At 39.7% G+C, this 10,167-nt stretch overlaps 1 non-coding gene across 1 annotated transcript; it reads left to right on the top strand.

Moving 5' to 3' along the window:
• Nucleotides 1-9,180: 9,180 nt before the first annotated feature.
• Nucleotides 9,181-9,287, top strand: LOC114195715 (small nucleolar RNA R71). Its single transcript, XR_003606548.1, has one exon. It is a non-coding gene; the product is annotated as a small nucleolar RNA R71 (small nucleolar RNA).
• Nucleotides 9,288-10,167: the final 880 nt, after the last annotated feature.

The raw sequence follows: 10,167 nt of genomic DNA, 5'->3' as shown, positions 1-10,167 counted from the left end.
GGGAGACTCTTTTGAAGCTCCAAAGGCTTCAACAAGGGTCCATGTGTGTAGATCAATATTACAAGTTAATGGAGTCCATGCTTCTAAAAGTAGGACTCCAATTTGAAAGTGAAGAGGAAAAGGTAGCTAGATTTGTGAGTGGGTTAAGGAGGGACATACAAGATTTAGTAGAGTTATATGAGTACTCCTCTCTTGACAAAGTTTTACATTTGGCCATCAAAGTTGAAACTCAATTGCAAAAGAAAAAAGAGGCCAAGAGGAGTGGTTCATACAATGACTACTATTCTAGTACTTGGAAAGATAAAGAAAGAAAACATGATAAATCACCACTCAAGAGTTCCAAAGACCCACCTCTTAAGACTAATTCGTCTAGGCCTTCTAATGAAACTCCTAATTCTTCTCAAGGTACAAGGACAAGTTCTATAAAATGTTTTAAGTGTTTAGGATATGGGCACATAGCTTCAAATTGTCCCACCAAAAGAACCATGGCCTTAAACCTTAAAAACGAAGTAGAGAGTGAACATTCTTCTCCCCCTTCCCCTAAAAGTACTTCTTCCCACACTTCTTCTTCAAGTGAAAGGATTAAACCCCTTGAAGTTGGATTGTTAATGATAAGGCACCAACTAAGACAAGTTTCCAAGGAACTTGACCCTTCTCAAAGACAAAACCTTTTTCATTCAAGGTGCCATATCAAAGACAAACTATGTACCGTCCTCATAGATAATGAAAGTTGTGTAAATATGGCTAGCACAAGGGTTGTGGACAAGCTTGGCCTGAAACCTATCCCTCATGCCAAGCCCTACAAGCTATCATGGCTTAAGAAAGAAGACATTAAAGTAACTCAACAAGTCCTCATTAACTTTTCAATTGGAAATTTTAAAGATGAGGTGTTATGTGATGTTGTGCCTATGGAAGAAACTCATATTTTGTTAGGTAGGCCATGGCAATTTGATAGAAAAGTCTTTTATGATGGCCATGCTAACACCTATGTCCTTCCAAGGCAAGAAGTTCACACTCCTACCTCTCTCACCCAATCAAGGAAATGAGGACCGAAATAAAGTGAAAGATAAGAGAAAAGATGAAAAAGACAAAGAGCAAGTTACCTCCAAAGTGTTACTTGCCTCTAAAAAAAGATTTTCAATGCAAGATGGACATCACCATTCTTTCTTCTCTTGCAAGGCTCAAAAGGAAGACCCAATGCGCAAGCATGAGAAGAAAAGTGGTCTAGAAAAGAGGGATGGCCTAACCAAAGCTAGGGGTAGTACCCTTAGAAAAGATGGAACAAGAGCTCATAAAAGAGAGGTGCAAAACCTCCCCCAAATCAAGTCAAGCTCCATCTACAAAGGCTTAAAGAATTTGTGGTCAAATTCTCTCCAAGAAGAGGAGGATGATGAAGGATTGATCCCAACCAAGGATGAAGGCACATGCTTAAGAAGACTAAGCATGTTTAGAAAGGAAGTTCACTAATCCTTCATCCCTTTCATTTGTGTTTGTTATTTTTGATTCCCTAATTTGACTTAGTTGAATCAACTTTAGTTGACTTGTTGACCTTTGACTAGGTTTGACTTGTTGACTATAGTTGACTTGACTTAAGCCAACATGCTAATCTATGTTTATTTGCTTTGTAGGTTAATTAGGAGGAAGAAAGCAAGGCTAGGTGGCGCATGGTGATTGGGGAGCATAAATGATATGGAAGAGAGAGTAAAGCAAAGGCATAAAGCATAAAGAAAAAGCCATAAAGCAAGTGTACCTATGTACCTTTGGTCTCCTTTGTCTCCTTTTGTGCTAGAACGAAATTAGCCTTGCACACACCATAGTTAGCTCTTTTGTCTCTCATTTTTGTAACCTTATTTGACCTAGTTTCTAGAAGCTAGGGTTAGGTTTTTGTAGAGACATCCTTAGGTATCTTTTATTTGCTTAGAGGCCCCTAAACTCTTCTATATAAGGGGTGCTCCTAGACATGAAAAAGGGTTGAACATTTTGAAGTAAAAACAATCTTGTGTCTCAACCATTTTTGAGAGTTTCCTCCCTTGGGAGTGAATACTTTTAAGCCTTATCTTGCATAGCAAGTGGCAGCAGACATTCACTCATCTTCAAGGTTGCCATGGCTTCTAGCCTAGCCTTGTAGTGGCTTGCTTCTCACATTTTCACCATTTCTTTCCTTTCCATTTTATATTTTCTTCTTCCTTTAATTGTTCTTGGTTTTCTATGGTTTATTTGCTTTCCATTTCCTTTTTTTTTGAATCAATCCATCATCTTCTTCTCTTGAGCTTTGTGAAAGGAACCTTCACATCTAGATAGCTTGCTATCTTAATGTCCAGTAGGGACTTCACTTAGCTTTCTTAATCAACTCACACCATATTCAATTATCTTAAAAAGGAACAAGATAATCTTTCATCATTTGGTATCTAGAGCTTTGGTTGTCCTTGAATATGGTGTTTTCATGTTCTAACCTTGTCTTGTGTAGCTATCCACTTCCATTGCACACAAAAAAAATGCTGCCAGAAACTGTTACAATTTTAAAAAAGAACCAACGCATTTGGAGTTCTATGGCGAAAGTTATGATAAAATTAGTGAGCAAAGGTCAGATCTGCGAAGAATACGTGAATCAGCGTTTTTAGGTTTTGTTGTGGCAGTTTGGCTACGATTTTTGCACCTCTTTAAGCTCCTAAATGTGGTTGGATAACATGTCTTTGGATGCTTAGTCTTTGAGCCTGAAATCCATGAGTTTAAATGCATGATAGCTACATGTTTGTGTCTTTATGTATGTCATGTTGAGTGTTTAAATGTGCCTAACTTTTTCTTGAGTCATATGTCATGTGTTAACTTGAAGTTTTCTTATTCTTGTTTTTCCAAGTATTTGAATATTGCTTTCACTTTATGTCGTGCTTGATGTAAGCTCCATGAAATTGATTTTGGCCTAAAACTTGAGGAACTAAGTGTCCAAGCCACCTAAAACTCTTTCTCACCATTTTATGAAACTAGTTGTGAAAGAAGAAAATTTTGCACCAATTTTTGCCTAAAAACCGAGAGCAACCTTGCTCCTTGGTGAACTAAAAGTGTGCTTTTCACTAGGTGTTATGCTACTAGTTTTCATACTTGAGAATTGGGTGATATTGGCTAATTAGTTCCATGTTTTAACTTGGTTATGATCTTTCTTGGTGTATGCATGATTTAAGACTTGAAGATGTTTGTCAAGTGCTTTCCATAGAGTCTTTAAAATGTGCTTTTCTTGTTTTAGTCTTGTTAAAAGTTTTGTCTCAAACTTTTCTTCTTTAAAGTTTAGCTTTCCTTGTTTTTGTGCTTTTCTTGCTTGTCACTAGGTGTTCTTTGTTTTGTCTTAGTAGTTTTCTTTTCTTGAAACTCTTGGGATGTTGTGGCCAAATCACTTGTATTGCATTTGAAAGGTTTTGAACAAGTTTTTCAAAAGTGTTTGCTTCACTCCTTTGGTGGATTTTGAGTGCTAGCCTTGCCTTGTTACTTTGGGAGAGTGATCTAAACACTTGGGTTACATTTTGGGTTGGATTTGGTCTCGGTTTTCATGTTGTCTAACCTCTAATCCATTTATTTTGTCTCGGATTTGAGTGTTTTTGTTGTAGGAATCATGGCAAGTTCATCAAATGCACCTACTCCAAACAAAAACCATACATTGATGAGATTGCTTCGGGATTTGGAGTTGTCTAGAAAGGAGGCCTTTGAACAATTGAGAAAAGAAAAGGAGCAAAGTGACCTAAGAATCCAAGAGCACATTCAAAGGCTTGAAGCTAAAGAGCAAGAAAGAGAGGCTAGGAAAAGAGGGCATTCTAGGTGCAACCCATCACAAGAGAAGCAAACTCCAAAGATTCCTAAGTTCAAAGGAGAAAATGACCCAAACATTTACATTGAGTGGGAACAAAAAGTGGACCAACTTTTTACCATTCATGTAGTTAGTGATCAAAAGCAAGTAGATTTGGTAGTCTTAGTGTTTGAGCATTATGCCATGACTTGGTGGCATCAATTATGTATGGACAATATTAACCAAGAGTCACTCGCGACTTCTTAGAGGGACCTTAAAAATTTGATGCGCGCTAGATTTGTTCCTTCCTATTATAGGAGGGAGACTCTTTTGAAGCTCCAAAGGCTTCAACAAGGGTCCATGTGTGTAGATCAATATTACAAGTTAATGGAGTCCATGCTTCTAAAAGTAGGACTCCAATTTGAAAGTGAAGAGGAAAAGGTAGCTAGATTTGTGAGTGGGTTAAGGAGGGACATACAAGATTTAGTAGAGTTATATGAGTACTCCTCTCTTGACAAAGTTTTACATTTGGCCATCAAAGTTGAAACTCAATTGCAAAAGAAAAAAGAGGCCAAGAGGAGTGGTTCATACAATGACTACTATTCTAGTACTTGGAAAGATAAAGAAAGAAAACATGATCAATCACCACTCAAGAGTTCCAAAGACCCACCTCCTAGGACTAATTCGTCTAGGCCTTCTAATGAAACTCCTAATTCTTCTCAAGGTACAAGGACAAGTTCTATAAAATGTTTTAAGTGTTTAGGATATGGGCACATAGCTTCAAATTGTCCCACCAAAAGAACCATGGCCTTAAACCTTAAAAACGAAGTAGAGAGTGAACATTCTTCTCCCCCTTCCCCTAAAAGTACTTCTTCCCACACTTCTTCTTCAAGTGAAAGGATTAAACCCCTTGAAGTTGGATTGTTAATGATAAGGCACCAACTAAGACAAGTTTCCAAGGAACTTGACCCTTCTCAAAGACAAAACCTTTTTCATTCAAGGTGCCATATCAAAGACAAACTATGTACCGTCCTCATAGATAATGAAAGTTGTGTAAATATGGCTAGCACAAGGGTTGTGGACAAGCTTGGCCTGAAACCTATCCCTCATGCCAAGCCCTACAAGCTATCATGGCTTAAGAAAGAAGACATTAAAGTAACTCAACAAGTCCTCATTAACTTTTCAATTGGAAATTTTAAAGATGAGGTGTTATGTGATGTTGTGCCTATGGAAGAAACTCATATTTTGTTAGGTAGGCCATGGCAATTTGATAGAAAAGTCTTTTATGATGGCCATGCTAACACCTATGTCCTTCCAAGGCAAGAAGTTCACACTCCTACCTCTCTCACCCAATCAAGGAAATGAGGACCGAAATAAAGTGAAAGATAAGAGAAAAGATGAAAAAGACAAAGAGCAAGTTACCTCCAAAGTGTTACTTGCCTCTAAAAAAAGATTTTCAATGCAAGATGGACATCACCATTCTTTCTTCTCTTGCAAGGCTCAAAAGGAAGACCCAATGCGCAAGCATGAGAAGAAAAGTGGTCTAGAAAAGAGGGATGGCCTAACCAAAGCTAGGGGTAGTACCCTTAGAAAAGATGGAACAAGAGCTCATAAAAGAGAGGCGCAAAACCTCCCCCAAATCAAGTCAAGCTCCATCTACAAAGGCTTAAAGAATTTGTGGTCAAATTCTCTCCAAGAAGAGGAGGATGATGAAGGATTGATCCCAACCAAGGATGAAGGCACATGCTTAAGAAGACTAAGCATGTTTAGAAAGGAAGTTCACTAATCCTTCATCCCTTTCATTTGTGTTTGTTATTTTTGATTCCCTAAGTTGGTTTAGTTGAATCAACTTTAGTTGACTTGTTGACCTTTGACTAGGTTTGACTTGTTGACTATAGTTGACTTGACTTAAGCCAACATGCTAATTTATGTTTATTTGCTTTGTAGGTTAATTAGGAGTAAGAAAACAATGCTAGGTGGCACATGGTGATTGGGGAGCATAAATGATGTGGAGGAGAGAGTAAAGCAAAGGCATAAAGCATAAAGTAAAAGGCATGAAGCAAGTGTACCTATTTACCTTTGGTCTCCTTTGTTTTTAGCACACTTTGGCCACTTTTTGGAGACATATGAGACACATTCTTTGTCTCCTTTTGTGCTAGAACGAAATTAGCCTTGCACACACCATAGTTGGCTCTTTTGTCTCTCATTTTTGTAACCTTATTTAACCTAGTTTCTAAAAGCTAGGGTTAGGTTTTTGTAGAGACATCCTTAGGTATCTTTTATTTGCTTAGAGGCCCCTAAAATCTTCGATATAAGGGGTGCTCCTAGACATGTAAAAGGGTTGAACATTTTGAAGTAAAAACACTCTTGTGTCTCAACCATTTGTGAGAGTTTCCTCCCTAGGGAGTGAATACTTTTAAGCCTTATCTTGCATAGCAAGTGGCGGCACACATCCACTCATCTTCAAGGTTGCCATGGCTTTTAGCCTAGCCTTGTAGTGGTGTGCTTCTCACATTTTTACCATTTCTTTCCTTTCCATTTTATGTTTTCTTCTTCCTTTAATTGTTCTTGGTTTTCTATGGTTTATGTGCCTTCCATTTCCTTTTTGTTTTGAATCAATCCATCATCTTCTTCTCATGAGGTCTGTGAAAGGAACCTTCACATCTAGATAGCTTGCTATCTTAATGTCCAGTGGGGATTTCACTTAGCTTTCTTAATCAACTCACACCATATTCAATAATCTTAAAAGAGAAAGATAATCCTTCATCACTCCAAGAGTGAAGTGAGTGTTCCAAACAGAAAGCAAAAACATAACACTAACTAACACAAATTAACAAAATTGAAACAAACAAACGGAAACAACAACAGACAGACCTGGACAAGTGCAATAAAAGTAAAGAAGAGGGGAAAGAAAAATCCCTGAATCATGGTGAGACAACAGTGGGGTCAAGCAGGGAAGTTTCCTCCACAACAGTATCCACCAAGGCAGGATTGCTGAGGAATGGCTTCAGACGATGCCCATTCACTTTGAAGCTCTTATCGGTGGGCTAGCTTTTGATTTCAACTGCACCATAAGGATAAACATTAGCAACAACAAAAGGACCAATCCACTTTGATCGCAACTTACCCCCCATGAGTCCAAGTCTGGAGTTATACAGTAAAAACTTGCTGACCAACAACAAACTCCTTTCTAGCTATGGAGCTATCATGGAATTTCTTGGTCTTCTCCTTGTAGAACATAGAGTTCTGATATGCCTCCAGACGGATCTCATCTAACTCGTTCAACTGCAGCTTCCTTTCCTCCCCAGCTTGATCAAGAGAGAAGTTGCATGACTTGACAGCCCAGTATGCTCGATGCTCTATCTCCACTGGAAGGTGGCATGGCTTACCAAAGACAACCCGATAAGGAGACATCCCTATAGGTGCCTTGTAAGCAGTCCTGTGAGCCCATAGAGCGTCCTCAAGTCTATTGCTCCAATCCTTCCTGTTGAGCTGCACAATCTTCTCCAAGATCCTCTTGATTTCTCTGTTTGAGATCTCGGCTTGCCCATTAGTTTGGGGGTGATATGGTGTAGAAAGTTTGTGCACGACCCCATACTTTTGAAGCAAAACCCCCATGGATCTATTGCAAAAATGGGTGCCCTGGTCACTAACAATAGCTCGAGGAACTCCAAACCAACAAAGTCCACAACAACTCGAGCATCATTAGTTCTAGTGGCTTTGGCTTCCACCCATTTTGAAACATAATCAACAACAAGCAAGATGTAAGTGAAACCGAAAGAGACAGGGAAAGGGCCCATGAAATCTATACCCCAGACATCAAACACCTCACAAAATAGCATGGGTTGTTGAGGCATCTATTGTCTCCAAGAAATGGCTCCTCCTGCTCATTGGCATTCCTCACATGTGCTACAAATCCTCCATGCATCTTTGAAGATGGTGGGCCAATAAAATCCGCAATCTAGCACCTTATGAGTTGTCCTTTGTGTGCAAAGGTGACCACCAGGTGCAAATGAATGACAAAATTTGAGGACCGAGTCAATCTCATGGTCCAGAATGCATCTCCTGGTAACCTGATCACTGCACATTTTCCACAGATAGGGGTCATCCCAAATGTAATACCTAGCATCGCTCTTGAGTTTATCACATTGAGCTCTGGATGCTAAGGGAGGAAAAACAGAAGCAGCAAGATAATTAACAATGTTAGCAAACCAAGGTGAGGAAGAAGTAGAGAGTGTCAACAAACTTTCATCGGGAAAGTCATCCCGGATCGGTGAAGCATCATCAGTAGACCTCTCAATCCTGCTTAGGTGGTCTGCAACCAGGTTTTATGCTCCGCTCTTATCACGGATCTCCAAATCGAATTCTTGGAGCCAGAGCATCCATCTTATCAGCCGAGGTTTTGATTCTGCCTTCTTCAACAGGTACTTAAGAGCTGCATGGTCAGTAAACACAACAACAGGAGAACCAAGCAGATAAGATCGAAACTTTTCAAGTGCAAAAACTACCGTAAGGAGCTCTTTTTCTGTTGTGGTGTAATTTGATTGGGCAGCATCTAATGTCTTAGAGGCGTAATAGATTACCCTCGGCTGCTTATCAATCCTTTGAGCTAGGACAACCCCTAATGCATAGTTGGATGCATCACACATAAGCTCAAATGGGGCTGTCCAGTCGGGCGCCTGAATGATTGGAGTTGTGGTTAGGGCCTTCTTGAGGCAATCATAAGGCTCTTTGCATCCTTAATTAAAGATGAAGTCAACATCCTTTTGTAGTAGGTTGGACAATGGGAGGGCCTTCTTACTGAAGTCTTGAATGAAGCGCTTGTAAAACCATGCATGGACAAGAAAAGAACGAACCTCTCGCACAGAAGAGGGGTAAGGCAATTGTAAAACAATTGAGATCTTGGCAGGGTCAACTTCAATGCCCTTTTTTGAAATTATGTGCCCCAATACTATGCCTTGTTCTACCATGAAATGACATTTCTAATTTAGATTAGATGCACCTGTTTAAAACTCTGTCCAAACTATCCAAACATGCATCAAATGAGGACCCATACACAGTAAAGTCGTCCATAAACACCTCAATGAATTTTTCAAGAAAATCACTAAAAATGCTTAGCATGCACCGCTGGAATGTGCTAGGGGCATTGCATAGGCCAAACGGTATCAATCTTACTCTCCAACTTCTTCGTGTACTCGACTGCTCCTACATCATGAACACCTCTAACAACTATGGCATCACTCCTTGTGCCAAATTGTTGAGAATTTGAAGCCATGTTCTCTATTAGTTGTCTGGCTGCAGCTGGGGTTATGTTACCAAGGGCACCACCACTTGCGGCATCAATCATATTTCGATCCATGTGGTGCAAGCCTTCATAAAAATACTGCAGGAGGAGGTGTTCAGAGATCTGATGGTGTGGGCAGCTTGAATAGAGATTCTTGAACCTCTCCCAGTACTCATAAAGGGTCTCCCTAGATTGCTGCTTGATGCCAGAAATCTCCTTCCTTATGGCTGTTGTCCTTGAAGCAGGGAAGAACTTGGCAAGGAACAATCTCTTCAGGTCATCCCAGCTTGTGATGGACCTGGGTGCTAGGTAGTACAACCAGTCTTTCGCATTACCCTCCAAAGAATGAGGGAAAACCTTCAAGTATACATGGTCCTCCTGTACATCTGCAGGCTTCATGGTGGAACAGACGACATGAAACTGCTTCAAGTGTTTGCACGGGTCCTCACCTGTAAGACCATGAAACTTTGGCAACAAGTGTATTAAACCAGTTTTCAGCATATATGGAACCTCCTCCTCAGGGTATTGAATGCATAAACTATCATAAGTGAACTCTGGTGCAGTGAGCTCACTCATGGTTCTCTCATGAGGTGGAGGAGGTTGAGCCATGTTATCAATATGAAAATCAAAATGCTCAGAATAAACAGTATGCTCAGAATACAAGGAATGAGAAGTGTCACGAGTATGATGAGAATCAGAGGAGTCAGGAAAAGTCACTGAATATTGAGCATGCAAAGACGGATTCCTAAGATGCCTACTTCCTCTATGGAATGTCCTATCAATCTCAGGGTCAAATGGTTGTAATTCACTTTGGTTTCCCCTAGTCATGCACCAAAAAGCATTAATTGTAGTGATATTGGCATAACATAGGGTATAACTACAAGTATACTCAAACGAACTCCAAATGACTTGAAATTTGGTAGGCTATTCCTTTAAGTGGTCAAACAGAAGCACACAAAAAATCAGATCAAAACTCACAGCACAGGTATTTTTGACAATTTTTCAAAAGTGGAAAAAATGAAGAAAAATCACAAAAAACATTGTTGAAATGTAGAAAATGGCATTTTCTGGAGAATCTAAGTTTGCAAACCGGCGGAGCGGGTTCTAA

Source organism: Vigna unguiculata, chromosome 8 (genome assembly GCF_037176805.1).
Source record: "Vigna unguiculata cultivar grain cowpea cultivar isolate G323 ecotype 2 chromosome 8, ASM3717680v1, whole genome shotgun sequence".
Taxonomy (NCBI): Eukaryota; Viridiplantae; Streptophyta; class Magnoliopsida; order Fabales; family Fabaceae; genus Vigna; species Vigna unguiculata.
The sequence above is the reverse complement of the archived record's forward strand: the minus strand, read 5'-3'. Positions and strand labels throughout refer to the sequence as shown.